Source organism: Eschrichtius robustus, chromosome X (genome assembly GCF_028021215.1).
Source record: "Eschrichtius robustus isolate mEscRob2 chromosome X, mEscRob2.pri, whole genome shotgun sequence".
Classification (NCBI taxonomy): domain Eukaryota; kingdom Metazoa; phylum Chordata; class Mammalia; order Artiodactyla; family Eschrichtiidae; genus Eschrichtius; species Eschrichtius robustus.
Genome location: NC_090845.1, coordinates 3562810 through 3580010, shown reverse-complemented (window position 1 = coordinate 3580010; position 17201 = coordinate 3562810). Strand labels below are relative to the sequence as shown.

Sequence of the window (17201 nt, the reverse complement as noted above, 5' to 3'; positions counted from 1 at the left end):
GTGCCCCCTGCAGTGGAAGCACAGAGTCTTAACCACTGGACCACCAGGGATATCCCGTTCATTGACTTATATTATGATTTTTTGGTGTGATCTGGTGATTCTAAACATGGTGCCCACAGAAAGCGATAGCGTCAGAAGGGTGGAAGGACAATTGCGACTTTGTGAAACAGTAGATAGCTTGGGACAGTGGTGGGGTGATCAGACTAATAACTCTGGATCCCAAGTGTACTTACTTATCACACCCCTCCCCCCAGTCTTGCATGGTTTCAGGATGTTCGGTGCCCTTGCAGCATCTTTTAGAATTCCTAGAGCGTATTGCGTGTTCCAAATCTCTGTGGTCATTCCTTGACTGGAGAGCTCTGCTTGAGCTAAGTACTCAATCACATTTGGTCTATTTACCAGTGCTTGGCTATGGTTCTAGTTCCCATGAGATTTTTTGGCTGCAGAAGTAGACACCAGAACTACCCTTAATTTACCAAAACATAAGCACAAAAGAGTATTCAGAGTTTAAGAAAAGAACGAAAGCCTTAAGAATATAAATAGGGAAAACCCAACACAGAGCATGTCCTGTGAGACATCATGGGTATTTATGCCCATCAAGATCCAAACAACAGATCTGAGTCCGGAAGGCCACCAGAGATGCATCTCCTCCGGGTGTTGTCCTGTTTCTGTGCCCTTTTCCTCCGTAACCTGTCTTTCTATACCTCTCTTCCATGGCTACCAGGACCCTCAACCCTCCCGTCCATAGACGAAAGCCGAATATTACTTAAATATTACATGTAAACCCCTCTCCCAAGAAAGTTACTTTTTCAATGTCATCACTCTTCCCCTCTCTCAAACTCATCCTCATATCCCAGCCTTGGCCCTTGAGTCTTTCCTTCACATCACCCAAATTGCAATTTATTTCTTTACACAAACGAGCTGGCATTCTGAAAGAGAAAGTGTGCTTCCAGTATCAGAGAAGAGAAATAGGTTGCTTTTTCATAGATCTGTTTTGCATGTCCATTAGGAGGTGATCAGAAATCTCTGGCGCTTTGTAGCTCCATCACTAGAATTCATCCAAGAGACCGTTGTGAGAAGTGTGGATTATCATAACTCTCTGTACATTGTATGTGTGTAAATCACGTATGTAATACTCTGAAAATATTAATGATGGCGTGTAGTGTGCTCGTGATGGGTGATTTATATGGATATGTATAACTCCTCTGAATGCAAAAACAAGATGTAAATGATGCTAACAGAATTTTATAGCCAAGTATAATTATTGTTAAAATCAAGTAGATCAAGCCTAAAAGAGGAAACTAAAAAGTAATAGAAGAAGTATCACTAGTGTGTGTTATGGTAGACTCTGCAGACACAGTCTGGTGTGGAAATTCTCCTCTTATTTAAGTGTTGTACACCAAAGGAAAATGGACCATATGACTGAAATCAAGCAGGAGACACACATGTGTGGCGAATATCTCAGAGTTAAAGAACTGAAATCAGGACTCTGGTTTTAACTGTCTTATCTGTTCCACAGAGATCAGACAATGTGAATGGAATAAGCAATGCAGGCACCTACTAAATATTTTTTTCTGAATAACATTTGGAAGTAGGTGTTATCCAAGTTGAGGACAGGTAAATATATGCTTACTGAAGCTTAAACACAGAAGGGAACAGTGCAGAAGAATTCTATACAGTTTGTGTAAGGACTCCACTCTCGAGGATGTGGTACATAATTCCTCACTCTTTATGGACAGGCTGTGGGGAGTGACTTCCTTCCAAAGAGCACAATATGAAAAGTGAGGGGGAAAGTAACTTACTTGTCGGGAAACCTGACAAACACCACCTCAGCCAGGTGGTCTGGGTCAACAACATCAGCAGTGATAACACATGTTGATAAGTGTGTGCCCTTGATGTGATGTGATGCCTTTGAGGTCTTCCTTCCCAAAAAACTATAACCCCAGTCTAGGCATGAGGAAAACAAACACATCCCAGTAGAGACAGACATTCTACAAAATTTCAGGTCCTCCTGAAACCTCAAGGTTCTCAAAAACAAGGAAGGTCTGAGAACCTGTTACAGCTAAGAGGAACCTCAGGAGAGAAGACAACTAAATGTGTTGTGGTATCCGTGGAGGGGATCCCAAGGGGACATGAGGTAAACATGAAGGACATATGAAGAGTGTGTGGGCTTCGGTTCATCAAATAAAAAGGGAAAGGGAACAGATCTGCATTTTAAAGGAACTTGCGCGGTGTTCCCGTAGAAGCCCAATACACGGGAGAGTCTAAATCGTGAAGTAGTATTTATGGCGTCGCTAGTCGGTTACTAAGAACACCCCAAAGCTGCTGCTGCGTTTCAGCATGAAGGAGGGCAATGTTCGCGTTGTCTCGGGGAGGATTGTGTTGGTCCCATGCCTCGTGGAACGTGAGTGCTCTGGGTTTTGTCCGTGGAGGAAAGAACTTGATTGCCCAGCACCCCGTTTTGTGATTGATGGGTAGATATGCTGAGCGGACTCTGTAAGGAACGAGGACAAGAATCGCAGAGAATGTAGCCAATTGCTCTGTTTAGGAAAGAACCCGGGAGACAGAGTATGCAAGAGGCGAGAGGAACCAGGCAGAGAAAGAAAGTGAAAGAGAAGAACAACACAGCCGTCAGAAGCAATGTGATCTGGAAGTATGACTCAGGTGATGTTTTTTGGAAGCCTCACCTTGCCGTTTGAAGTATGATTTCCCTTTTGCATCCTTCGGTACGACACCTTCCTTAAAACCTGCATTGCCTTTCGCAGCGTTTGGGTATAGATCTTAGGTACTAGTGCAGATCATGACCATGTGATATTCCAATCTGTTGAATTTGCTTTTCCAAGTGGTTCATTTTAAGCTCTTTGAAAAGAAGGGTTGTATTGCCCACCTACTATCTGTCAGAGTGCTTCATAGGTAGTAGAGTGCCAGTGAAAATAAAGTGAATACAAAGGGGAAAATGGCTGTTTGTTTCTGAACTTCTTTGGAATATTGGACTTGGAGAGGTTGGCCAGTAATGGTTTTGGGGCTGAAAATGGCTCAGCTGCAAAAGCTCAGCCTTTCCCTCTGCTCATGTACAGCTGTGTCGACGGGAACGCAAATAGGCATGGACTTGATTCGAGTCTTTCTTCTGCTACTGAAAGTTTTTAGGTGGTATTTGCGTACCAGTGCGTGAAGGCAGTGGAATTCCTTTCCATATACAGTAGAAAGAGGATTGCATCTTTCTTACTGTTGCAGTAGGTTGGATTAGCTTGTGAAATCACGTTGTCTAAAAGTACAGATTTATTTGGAGTCAAGTTCCAATGGCTGTCACTTCAGTAGCAAGATCCATACTTGGCATTCAGTAGCACATGCATATTTGTTAAAGGTGAAGAGTTTCAGGTACTAAACCTAGAACTTGTTATCCTATTCTAAGGGACATAATCCATTTTCCTCCTCAAACTGTGGTACCGACAATGCATAATAACTTTTTGTTCTTATCCCTATTATTTAATTAAATGAGTGAAAACTGTCTTGAACCAGGGACGGGGAATTTGTCACTGCCATTAATCCAGTTCTAGTCATTATACATGTGTTTAATAAATCTCAGAAGCCTGTACTACTTCAACTAAGTTAAAGCAGCTCTGGGGTTTATAACACAAAGTTTGAGGAACATGACACACACACACACACACAGAGAGAGAACTACAACAAGAAGAGTCCCCACATTTGTTCCAGGTATTACAGAGCCAAAATGCAGAGAGAGTCCATCAGATTTGCACTTTCAAGACTACAATTGCTTTCCCGTAGAGATTTGTTCCATTTCAGACTGTGATGGATTCTGGCACTAAATGTCATTGCTAGTGGTTGTTCTAGAGTTTAACGGCGCAGGGTGAAGCATCATTTATTTGGGGGAATTGTTTCCAACCCCAAAATATACATAGCTGGTTTACCGTTGATTTCAAAATTTCAATTCAGTCTTACTCCTCTGAAGGAAAGATGCATTTAGATTTCATTTGTAAAAGCTGTTGCAGGATACACAATGTCTTCCTTGAAATGGATTGGAAATTTCATTTTCTCTAAAGAATATGTTAGATTTCTGTCAAGTAGAATCAATACATTACATCCATTGGCCATGTGTGTGCGCTCACAGAGAAAGGTATGTGGAGAATCACTAACTATTTCACTAAAGATCTGGTGGACTTCACAGTAATGTCAGTGAAAAGTGACATGTTTCATCAACTCCATGGCTCTGTCTTGTAGAAGTTACTTATTTCTAGAATGTTCCTCACAAGGAAGTGGTAATCCACAATGAAGATTCTTGTAAATCTTCAAATAGTCTGCAGTTACCATTAGCATAATTTATTCATTAAAATTTTTATTTTATTTTATTCATTTTCATTTTTTGTCTACAAACTCAGTGTCCCTGTGCTTTTTAATTTTATTTTAATTTTATATTGGAGTATAGTTGATTTACAGTGTGTTCGTTTCAGGGGTACAGCAAAGTGATTCAGTTATACAGATAATTGTATCTACTTTTCATATTCTTTTCCCATTTCGGTTATTACAGAATATTGAGTATAGTCCCCTATGCTATACGGTAGGTCCTTGTTGGTTATCTGTTTTAAATATAGTAGTGTGTATATGTCGATCCCAAACTCCCAGTCTATCCCTGCACTTTTTTATAAGGAATTCTTTTAGAGGAACACTATTGTTGAACATACATTTCAAAAAATTACAACAGTTTGAAGTTGATCAGAGCAGAGAAAATAATGTTAAAAATTGGTTAAAGAAAACAGTACAGATACAAACAAATCTTATTTAGCACTTTATGAAGTGGACAGTCTCCATTCCCAGAACTGCAAAATTGGACAGAAGGCAAGAAGCTCTTAATAGGATAAAGAATAAAGAACACAGAAGAGACAAATAGAAAATATCTGATTGGCTGGTGCCACGTAGCCAACCTCGTGTGGGTTGAGAAGACCCAGCAAATATTCCTGGCGGTATTGAATGACCCCCATGGATGCAAGAGGCGTTGCCCAAAGAGGGTGCAGGTATACTATGTCCAAAGATCCAGAGCCACTTCCGAAGGTAATCAGAAGAAAGGAAGACTTGGACAGTCCCCCTGAGAGCTGGCCACTGTCTCTAGGACACTGGCCACAAATGGGGTGCAACCTACATTTCTGGCCATATCTGGGCGCCCCCATATGCAAGAACGAACAACCTGTGTGACCCTGGGCAGGCAGAAAGCCAAGCCACATTCTCAGGACGCAAAACGACACAAACAAGAAGGCAGTAGTTATCCCTGGGAAAGGAAGGATGGACAGCCAGTGGGTCCCCCAAAAGCGTATTCACAAGAGTGTGCATTTGGAGAGGAAGGGACAACATGAGATTTTATTTCCCTTTCCCCACCAGCCACTGAGATCCCAGAAGAGCTGACTCTGGTGGTAATTCTCTCCTTACCTGGCTTCTGCCAGTTTTCCCTGGATCCCATCTGCAGGCTCCCTAGAATGTGGGGTTTAGAGAGCATAGCCCTGGTACCTACCAGGATTTGGCCAGATTTTCCATTAAGTTTAATTTGAGTTTTCCCCTTGCCTGGTTAAGGGAATACCTGGTAGCAGTCACAGGAGAATCCCTTAAAGAGTCCCATCAACTCTGCGAGGGGCTGATAGGGGGACCCTCTTTTGAGGGTAGATATGGCGCCATTCGGTTTGGTGTGGAAGGATTTGAGAAAACCTTCGAGGACAATCTTTTTTCTGGTGTCCTGGTTGACTACAAATGAGACCCTGAATTCTGGGCCTGTGTTTTGAGGATGGACCATATGAGAGTGCAAAGGGGGAGGCCCAGGTGTGTTAGGTTTTCTGGCCTTGGAGCTGTTGCACTTACAAGAACGCCAACTTGGCAGACTTTTGTTTATGGTCCTGTGGCCTCTTCAGAGTAGAAAGGCAATTCACATAGAGGATTGGTAGGCTGATTCTCAAGGTCAAGGAAGAGAGAGGAGAGTAGTAGGAATCGCTTGTGCAGTCTTTTGTCTTAGGTCCCACTTGTGTCTTTAATTTGTCATTAGCCTCTTGCAATCAATCTTTCAAGGAAGCTATTTTGGAATCTTGAAGATTTGGGGCAGCTTCTACATGCCAATCAAAAGAGGTATCCCATTCTGTTTGTTTATCTGGGATTCCTTATTGTCAAGTGCACCTTCTAAATGAATGACCCTAAAAGTTGCCCATAACGACCATCATAATTCACTTGTCTGAGTGAAAGTGTTGCCATTTTTGTAGATATCTACAGCTTTGGCTTTATGTTCTTAACCATAAAATAAGCAGGTGTGCCAGAAGGTGGCTGTTCAGTTCTTTGAAGCTTGAGGATCCCCTTTCTTTTGCTAAACTATAGGTCTCAGAGACAAATTAATATTTAAGAAGGACGTGCCACTGGGTGGGGGATTGTGTGGTATTTTTCAGTGCACCTCACTGCATGGACATTCTCGTGAGGTTGGCGGGTGACCCAGTGTCAATCTAACCAGTTTCATGATCACCTTACCCTAACACCAGAGTCTTAGATTTAGGTGGTGAGCACTCCAGCAGCCTTCAAGTGCTGGACCCATGCCCACGAGGCACTTCTGCAGTGTTGACTTTCAAGATTCCCGTTAACAGTAGATCTGTTATTGCTTTCACTGGAAGACTTCTTTATCTTTGATAGCTTTTAATAGTCTCACTTGTGCCTGCTTAGACTTTGGTTCTGATGGCCAAAAGAGTCTGGACTTCTCCATGAATTTCTCCAGTCCCCCAGTGGTTTGTGCTGTGGACTTATCCCGAGACTTTGGGAATCTCCTAAGGGCTGCCATTCATATTGAACACCCAATATAACGACCCAGGAACCTTTGTGGGAATTTTAATAAACCTCGGAACATTTTTGGGACCTCAGAACCTTTATGAAAACTTAAACCTCTTTCTAGAGGTAATGTATATATGTATGTGTATATATATAGATATATAAAAAATGGGGCTTCCCTGGTGGCGCAGTGGTTGAGAATCTGCCTGCCAGTGCAGGGGACACGGGTTCGAGCCCTGGTCTGGGAAGATCCCACATGCCGCGGAGCGACTGGGCCCGTGAGCCACAACTACTGAGCCTGCGCGTCTGGAGCCTGTGCTCCGCAACAAGAGAGGCCGCGATAGTGAGAGGCCCGCGCACCGCGATGAAGAGTGGCCCCCACTCGCCGCCACTAGAGAAAGCCCTTGCACAGAAACGAAGACCCAACACAGCCAAAAATAATTTATAAAAAAAAAAATATATATATATGTATATACGTGTATATATAAAGTATATGTATATATGTATATATATGTGTGTACGTATATATGCATATACATATACAACATACTTAAATAAAATTTGTTTGGCTTGGGGAGATGCATGCAGGGAGTAGGTCTCCAGTCCAAGAGGGACTTGCCCACGGCTTTAGGAAGGACAGGGGCGCAGAGGACCCCGAGGTCTCAGTGGACCCCTGTCCTGTGCGGCTGCCCAAGCCAAACGTCCTAGGAGGTTTAACCATCACATACGGATCCCATTCCTCATCCCCCAAAACTGTTAAGAAAATGATTAAAGAAGACAGTTTAGGAGATAAAAACAAACTTTATCTAATACTTTGTAAAGTGGACAGACTCCTTTGATAGACTGGCAGGCAGGAATCTTTGATTAAAAGAAAAGAATAAAGAACTGGAGAGAGACATATGGAAGGTCTTGGATCGGCTGGGGCCATAGAGTCACCCATGGTGGGCGGGGCCTGGCCGGCCCCATATCCTGCGTGTCTGGTTAAGGGACATGTTTACAGAGACACGAAAGTGATCCAAGTTTGCTGCCCTGGCACCCTGTACAGGAGCTGCTCCCTCTTGGGCCTAGAAAATCATTTCAGTGATAAGAAGGGAATGATGTTTTTGCTTTAATTTTATTTTCAGTGTACACCATCAACATTTAAAAAAATTATTTATCCCCAATGATAACTGTGAGAAGAAAATTTTATTAGATAAAGTTGAAAGGTTTTTTTTTTTAAGGCATAGTATTTTTGGTATGATTTGGGAAAGAATGGTTGGTTTTTAATCTCAGAAGCGTGTGGACTTACAAAACTCAAGGGTCATTTGGAAGGAGAAGGGTAGGACAAAGGCCTGGGCCTTCCAGCTCCGGAGATGACAGGTTATGAAAGAGGAAAAATGATGTGGGAAAGAAAGTGGGTGGATTCAGCTGGCTCTGGGTTGGCACACAAGTTGGATCCCTTTAAAGTATTTAGAGAGGGAATGCCTCAACTAGGAACCACTAATTCAAAATTTAATGCCGTTTAATCTGTTTTTGCAAAGCATTTTTCCTATTCTAAATTAATATCCTTGAATAATTTAGAAATATTTGATATCTGAATAAAGAAGTGTGTTCCTCAATTTGACATAATTTAAAATTTGTTTCCTTGTCTTTATTGCAGTATAGTGGACTTAGAATGTTGTATTAGTTTCAGGTATACAGCAGGGTGATTTAGTTATACTTAAGTATATATACTTTTTCAGATTCTTTTACATTTTAGATAGTACAAGATTATGAATATAGTTCCCTCTACTCTACAGTAGGACCTTGTTTATACATAGTAGTGTGTATCTGTTAATCCCAAACTCCTAATTTATCCCTCCCCCTTTTCCCCTTTGGTAGCCATAAGTTTGTTTTCTATGTCTGAGTCTGTTTCTGTTTTGTAAGTTCATTTGTGTCATTTTAGATTCCACATATAAGTGATATCATGGTATTTGTCTTTCTCTGTCTGACTGATTTAGTATGATAATCTCTAGGTCCACCCATGTTGCTGCAAATGGCATTGTATCATTCTTCTTTTATGGCTGAGTAGTATTCCACTGTATATATGTACCACATCTTCTTTATCCATTCATCTGTCGATGGACACCTAGGTTGTTTCCATGTCCTGGCTATTGTGAATAGTGCTGCTATGAACATGGGGGTGCATGTATCTTTTTGAATAGGGGTTTTCTCTGGACGTATGTCCAGGAGTGGGATTGCTGGGTCATATGGTAACTCTATTTTTAGTTTTTTAAGGAACCTCCGTACTGTTCTCCATAGTGGCTGCACCAATTTACATTCCCACCAACAGTGTAGGAGGGTTCCCTTATTCTCCACACCCTCTCCAGCGTTTATTATTTGTAGACTTTTTGATGATGGGCATTCTGAACGGTGTGAGGTAGATACCTCATTGTAGTTTTGAGTTGCATTTCTCTAATAATTAGTGATGTTGAGCATCTTTTCTGCTAGCCATCTGTATGTTTTAAGATGTAATTTTAAAGCAATTCATTCACATTAAAGTCAATTTTTGCATTTGATGAGTTTTAACTTTAAGATGATGAGTTCACACCTTTCTTGGTCTTTGTGTTAAGCCGTTAATCTAAAAGGTGAGTGCTGATAGAAAACGTCTTTATCCTACTCAGCTCTCAATTTTTTTCTGAGACCACTGGCACTGTCCAGTAGAACTTTTTGCTGTGATGGAAATGTTCTATACTTGTCCTGTTCAATGTAGTAGCCACTAGCCAAGTGTGGCTACAGAACAGTTGAAATGTGGCAACTTTAACTCAGGTACTGGATGGTGAACTGTTATTCATTTTAATTAACTTAAGTTTATCCATATATTGCTAATTGCTACCATATTGGACAGCCCAAGTCTCATCAAACTCTTATTTCCTTACTCATTTTTTTGTCTTATCAACAATGGATTTCACTGCTTACATCCCTATAGGTAGACCTTATCCTTGAAGATTGACTAAGAACTGTCACCTGCCCCTTGTTTATATTTGTCACTTTTATCACCCCAAACATTGCTTCCCTTTGCCATTTGACCTCTCTGGATACTCTGTTTATAATTACATTTCCATTCTGTCTTATATGTGTTACGTCTTTGCCTCCCTTATGTAAATTGGTATGGGTCCAAATGATAATATTTGTGCAATGAATTTGAAAAATGCATCATTAAATATGTAATTAAATATGTACTATATAATTCGGTGTTACTGATCAAAACACAGAATTCTTGGCGACACTCCCGGGGTTGAGATATCATTGAGTAGCTAGATGAAGATTTAAAGTTGTGAGATTCAGTTTCCTCATCTAAAGATTGGAATATGATTAGTAGCATGATAATGGATGGGTACTTGTAAGAAAAGTGGGATGAGTACTTTTAAGTGTTAGATTTATTTATTTATCAGTATAGGGAAGAAAATGAAACAATTTTTGCCATTGATTACACTAGTATTCCCGATAGATGAAAATATAGATAAGGAAGATGACTTGAATCTGTTTAGCTGTACATTGTATGGTAGTAATACACGTCTTTATGATACATTGTATCATAGTAGTTCATGCCGTAATATTATGTATGTCACGACTCCCAACACAGATTTCATGTTGTTTTAACATCTTATGAACAACATCTTTGCAGTTGATTGTAAGTAATAAGCCCCCAATTTTTGCATCATTGGCAAAACGTCCTAATGTTTTGAATATACATATAGTAAAGCAGTGTGTCCGCAGTCACAGTGAATGACGTATTCGGCTGTCCAATTTCACCTTGAACGTCAGATTTAGTAATAAATACATTATTAAGTACAGGAAGAAATCAAATGGCTCACTTAAGGTGACATCACCCTTGACTCCTCAGCACGTCTTCATTTACTTGAGTGTTTGAAGCACTCTAAGATGTTCCTATCATTAAACGTTTTGGACCCAGAATGGATAATATTGCTGCCTTTCAGAGAGTGTTGTAGAACACACAATGTCTCTAGGCCCTTATTACGTACAACCGTGGGTTTAATTTTAACTGCCTTCAGAACGGAGCAGGCATGGTGCAAGGATGCAAAAAGCATTCCCCAAACTCAAAGCATGTAACACGGTCATTGGGTTATATTCTGCTGGCCAAATAGCATTTGGGAATCCCATTTGTTGGTTATGACGTAGAGGTACTATTTCATTATGCAGCTGGATAGCTTTCCCATGGCCATCATAGTTGAGGTCTCTTTTGCCTTTGGCGTGAAAACCTTAAGATACAGTAAAGCGGCAACCATACTATGAGAACTTCAGTATTACAGGAAAGGATAGACAATGAACACACAGAAATATTGTCATTCTTTTTAGGTTGTTCAAAGCCAAGGTCTAGGTTTATCAGGGATTGAAATGTGTAAGTTTAAGACTAGCACATGCCATTTTGATCAGGAATGAAGACATAAGAGCAAATCACGGAGGAACCAGAGAAGAGAATTTATCTCAGCTGAAGGCAATAATCCGAAGGCAGGCTTCCCTTTTTATAGAATGATGTAATGTCTTTCCAGTATAAGACTAAGAAAGAAAAAGAGTTAAGCTAGAAAACTTCAGGAATGAAAATAATTTAATGCATTGAATTAGCTATGTCCAAACTCAAATACTGTACATAGAGAATAATCCCAATCTCAGTGTCTTTGATTCTAGAAGATTTTCAGATTCTACAAGAACCCCATATTTTCTGCTGAAGTCAGATAATGTTAGCACTGAGAAGTGCTAAGTGGGTCAACATTCCAGCGCTTCTGTCTTTTTTGAGCCTCATATGACATTGATATGCTAAAGAAAGCTGTGGTCCTCTCTCCAGAAAAAGTCAGGCAACCACGTATATATTGAATGATCCCCTTGAAGTCCCCATGGAACTACATGCAAACAACTAAGCTCAGCTACTAATTTAAGAAGTTAGAAATCTGAGTGCCAGAAAGATAAGCTGTGTGCCCAATACACAGTGAAAGAGCTTGAGTTCCATTTTTTTTATACTAATGCAGTCTTTTGACTATATACTACCTCTATTTTAATTATAGTTAGTGTGTTAAATACTAAGTTAAAAAGTATTCTCAGAAAGACAAATATCATAGGCTATCACTTATATGTGGAATCTAAAATATGACACAAATGAGCTTATCTACAAAACAGAAACAGACTCACAGACATAGAGAACAGATTTGTGGTAGCCAAGGGGGAGGGGGGTGGGGGGGGGATGGATTGGGAGTTTGGGATTAGAAGATGCAAACTATTATATACAGGATGGAAAACAACAAGGTCCAGCAGGAGAGCCCAGGGAACTCTATTCAATACCCTGTGATAAACCATAATAGAAAAGAATACAAAAAGAAAAAGAATGTATATATACGTATAACTGAAGCACTTTGTACAGCAGAAATTAACACATTGCAAATCAACTATAATAAAATAAAAACAAGTATTCTCCATGTTGACCATGCAACATGACAGGTTCCCCCCCAGTCCCATCCTCCTGGGCTGCACATCTTGCCATGCAGCAGTGCGGGCCCTGAGACATGAATCTTTGCAACTTGGACGATTTTTTTCCCCCCATTTAATACTTAGTTATTTTGAACACTAGGCATGCTCAGTCATAGAGTTTTGTCAAGACTGGTGTTGTCGTGTCATTAAATCTGTCCTTGTTCTGTATTTTTGCAGGAAATATCAGAAACTGTACTGACAGCCACTGTTACTTCAAACCATCTCTTGGGTAGATACTGAGCTTTTAGTTTTGGTTGCTTCTTTGACAGCTGTATTTGGAAGTATGTTTCTTAATGACTAATCTTTCTAATTTAATTTTTCTTTGTATGCTATTTAATTTTTGTTGGCTTATGGAGGTAGACTTTTCCCTGGGAAAGATCGAAGTACTGATTTTTATGGAAATTCCACTGATATATTAAAGAGCAGCTCTCTTATTGAGGGCTGAAAGACCCCTCCCCATAGATAGGAATGTGGACCCGAAAGCAAGCTGGTGATTGTTACTCACTTTCTCTTTATTCCTAATTTTGTAGTAAATCTGCCCAACCTGAATGAGGTTCATTGTAATGTTTAAAATTTTATTTTGATCATTTTCAGATTATTTCTCATTTGTATCTTCAACTGTCATGTTGATAAGTCTACAAATTTATCACATAGCATCAGAAATTCCATCTTCAATCATTAAAAGTTCTCTTGATTCTGATTACTATGCTTAACCTAAAATTCCACATATGATATTAAAATTACTTTTATTATGTTCTTTTTTTGTATTCAACATTTGTTCATCACTCAGTATTCAATCTCACTTTATATCTGTTTGAAGTATGTTTCTGCTGAATAATTAAATAATTTGAATAATTTAAAATTTTAAGTCACAATTTTCACTTTAACAGAAAATATGTGACAGCCAATTTGTTTTTTCCTTTCAACTTTGTAGTTATCATGTTTTTAATATTTATTTTATTGTGGTAAGAATACTTAACATGAAATCTACCCTCTTAAAATTTTAAGTGCACTACAGTGTTCTTTTTTTCTTTCTATATTTCTGATTGCTTAGATGATACAATTTTCTTTATTCATGATATTGGAAGTTAAAACGGGATTCTGTTTCCTTTAATTCTTCTTAAATGTAATGTTTGATTTATTCAAGCATATCTAATGTTTGCTTTTTTGACTTATTACATAAACTAACTCCTGTGGTGTCTGTTTATCCATCTACCATCTGGCATCTATTTACCTATCTATAGTCTATTATCTGTCTACCTCCCTACCTATCGTCTATCTGAGTTTGAACATTGAGTCAGTTTCAAAGCATTGCTATATATCTAGGTTTTAGACAAATCACTCATCTTTATGTGTAAAATTTTATGTTTTCCTTTTTTTTCCATGTAGATTGCTAATCCATTTGGAGTCTTTTTTTTTTTTTTTTTTTTTTTAATAACATCTTTTTTTTATTGAAGTATAGTTGATTTACAATGTTGGGTTCATTTCTGCTGTACAGCAAAGTGATTCAGTTATACATATATATGTATCTTTTTTATATTCTTTTCCATTATCTCAGGATATTGAATATAGTTCCCTGTGCTACACAGTAGGATCTTGTTGTTTATCCATTCTATATAATAATAACATCTTATATTTAAATTTCCGGACTTATGAAACTTAAACTTGTCTTTCACATTTATGATTTTGACACGCTGGGATGATATATCCATAATTAAGTTTCCACTTTATGATACGTCTCCCAATAAAACTCTCAGTTCTTCACTATTATATTTACTATTAATGAAAGTCTAGAAATGACTAATGTTTGCTCTTCTGCCTCTGAAATAGTTCACTTACCGATGTGGTCACATTAATATTATAAACTCCTGCTGGAGAATGTTTATTTGGTTTAACAAATGGAATACAATACTTCTTGGTTTTCTCATCCACTTTGTAACTCTGAACTCTGGAGAATAGTTCCCATTCCAGAATTAATAGTGGGAGCCACTGCAGAAAGGTTGTACGTAAGTGGAGGAATTGCCATGCCTGGATTTCTTGTGTGGCCCATGCTGCCATTGCTGCAATCTCGGAGGCTTGTTGAAGGCACTGTTTTGATGTGGCTCATCCCATTGTCATTGAGACAGCTGGCATTTTGAAGCTCGACTGACTTTTTCAACTTTTTCTCCATCCATTTTTGATCCTTTTATTTTAAATGCTTTAGAATCCTTAATTTTGGGATCAGCATTTGTATCCTGTACCACAAGTGTTTTTCTCTCTTCACCCAAGGAATCATCTTTTTCCTTCTCCTTCTTTCTGTTTTGGGGTTTTTTAGATAAAGAAATGTTTCTGGCATCTTTCTGTACTTTTAACTGCGGTTCCTGAGAAAGCCTCTCAGCAAATCCATCCGTATGAAAGAAATCATGGTGCAGGAGCTCAGCACAGGAAGGGCCTTTTGTCTGGGTCAATATGTAAGCATTTCTTTGCTAAATCTATCACAACTTCAGGGAGCCTGGGATAGCGTCTTTCAAGAGGAACCGTTTCTTTGATTTCAGGCAACCTTACTCCAGCAAGCACAGGATTTTTATAAAACAGCTCCTGATGTCTTGGAATGAGATTACCCAAACACACCATAATATGATACAGCTGATCGATACCAGAATCTACAGGAAAAAGGGGTTCCCCCATGAGCAGTTCAGTTACCAGACAGCCAATGGCCCACACATCAACAGCCTTGCCATACTTGACATCACCAGCCAATAGTTCTGGAGCTCTGTACCATCAGGTTGCCACATAATCAGTATAAACCTCCCCAGGAGCTGCCAGTGTCCGCGCAAGTCCAAAAATCACATAACTTGACAACACCAGACTGGGAGACTAATATATTCTCTGGCTTTATATCTCTGTGTATGATACTGTGACTGTGACAAAATCCAATGCCACTGATAATCTGAAACAAATACTTCTGAGCTAGCTGGTAGTCTAGTCCATTTGGAAAGAGCTCCAAGTCATCAAGAACTGTATGGTCAACAAATTCAAAGACTAGGTACCATCGCTTTTTTTTCTTACACACTTCCAACAGATTCACGAGATTTTCATGCCTCAGTTGCTTTAGTAACTTGATTTCTCGCATAGCAATTTTTTTTTAACCATTTTGTCATCATCACTTTCTAAGAACTTCTTAATGGCCACAATTCTTCCACTGTCTTTATTCCTACTCTTCATCACCATTCCATAGCTCCCTTCTCCAACCAATCCTAGGTTCTCGTATTTTTCCATTTTAATTAAAAACCAGTAGGAATTTTTCTTGTGCTTCTTTTAAATCCTTTGGCGTGGAAATACCCAAAGGTTTTCAACTTGGAAACAAAATTGAGGTGAAATGCATCTCGTTCGCAGGTCTAAAAGACGCTGACTAGCAAACTAGCAATTCTACTGCTGTCGCGATTTCTTCCGCAGACACAGTCAGGGGTCCCAGGTGAAGCAGACAAGGAGGCCGACTGGCCTCAACCCACCGCAAGTTCACACTCAGGAGGACCGCGGGCCGCATGCTGTCGTCGTCAAGGCAACGACCTCACTCTGTCCCCAACCATAGGCGGAAAGTCTCCAGAGAGAAAAGGCCGGGGTCTAAATGCGTCCACGGCAGGCACCAATACCTGTTAAGGCCAAGGCCTGTAGGGAAGTTAGCTGGGGTTAGCTAGGGCAACGCCTCCCAGCTCCTAAGGTGCCCGGTCCCTGGAGTCTGTGAACCTGCTCGGCTCTAGCTAGCCCTGGGCCAAGGCTTGGCCACCAAGCTGCAAGGGGCGGATCCCGTTTGGAGTCTATTTTTATTCATGGTGTGAGGTAGGGAATCTCTTCTAGTTTTCCAAATATACATGTATATAAAGCAGTCCCTGTTGATTGATCTCTTCATTTTATTGACTAAATTTTCATATGTGGTTGGGTGTATTTCTAGAGTTTCTCTTCTGTTGACCTTGTCTGTCTACACGTGTAATAGAACGGTACTAATTTACTTACCGAAGATCGTTGTTCTGCTTTAATGTGGTGTAGGGCTTGTGCCCTCCGATGTGACCACTTGTGGGCTTTTCCATGGGTCTGCATACCTGCAGCCTCCCAAGGTCTACAGGTTCTGACGAGCATTTTCTTCCTCTTGCCCTTCCCATCCAGAGCTGGTTAAAGCTTAGTAATTCTGCTCGCGCAAATCCACAGTGCAGATGGCCAAGTGCAGTCTTCAGCACACCTTTGTAAACAGTCCTCTCACTAAACTCTCTTCTGCATCACTTTGGAGTAGATCTGTTTCCAACTAGGATCTTGCTGGTTTACCCCTCCCTGGAGACGTAACCATCACTATACCCTTTCCTGTGTTGAGAAAACATCTCTGGGGTCCATACGTTAGCACAATTCTGTTCTTTTTTTTTTTTTTTTTTTCTTTTTGTATTTGGTAATTTCTTTACCTTGGTCATAAAGTTCCAGCGTTGATCCCTTTAGCTGACTTTGCTGAACCTAATCCGCAAAATTGTTAACTGTTGAGGAAAGCTGTGTTACTTATTTGTAGAACAGGAAGTACCTGATAAGAAATTTACATCAGTCCGTGTAGTTTAGTTCTTCCTATCTTTTTTTTTTTTTTTTTTTTTCTTTTTTTCCCTCTTTGGTTCCCTCAAGAAAAATTTAGAATGTCAAGTTCAGGCTCCATGGAATATAGGAACTCATATCCCATTAACATTCTCCTTACTACTTCGTTTTCACACATCATGCCATGATTGGTAACCAGCTTGACCTATAACGTATAGTTTAAAGAAAAATAAAAACCCAAGGTGGCTTCAGTGCAAAGCATCTCTTGCTTCAGAGAACAGATGGCAGAAATGTCATCCGGGTGAAAAAACAGATCAGTTGTAAGCGGTGACTTAATGATAGCTTCT

At 39.8% G+C, this 17201-nt stretch overlaps 1 pseudogene; it reads right to left on the bottom strand.

Annotated features, from left to right (window-relative positions):
- Positions 1-2283: 2283 nt before the first annotated feature.
- Positions 2284-15564, bottom strand: LOC137757412 (cyclin-dependent kinase-like 2; annotated as a pseudogene).
- Between the last annotated feature and the right edge of the window lie 1637 nt (positions 15565-17201).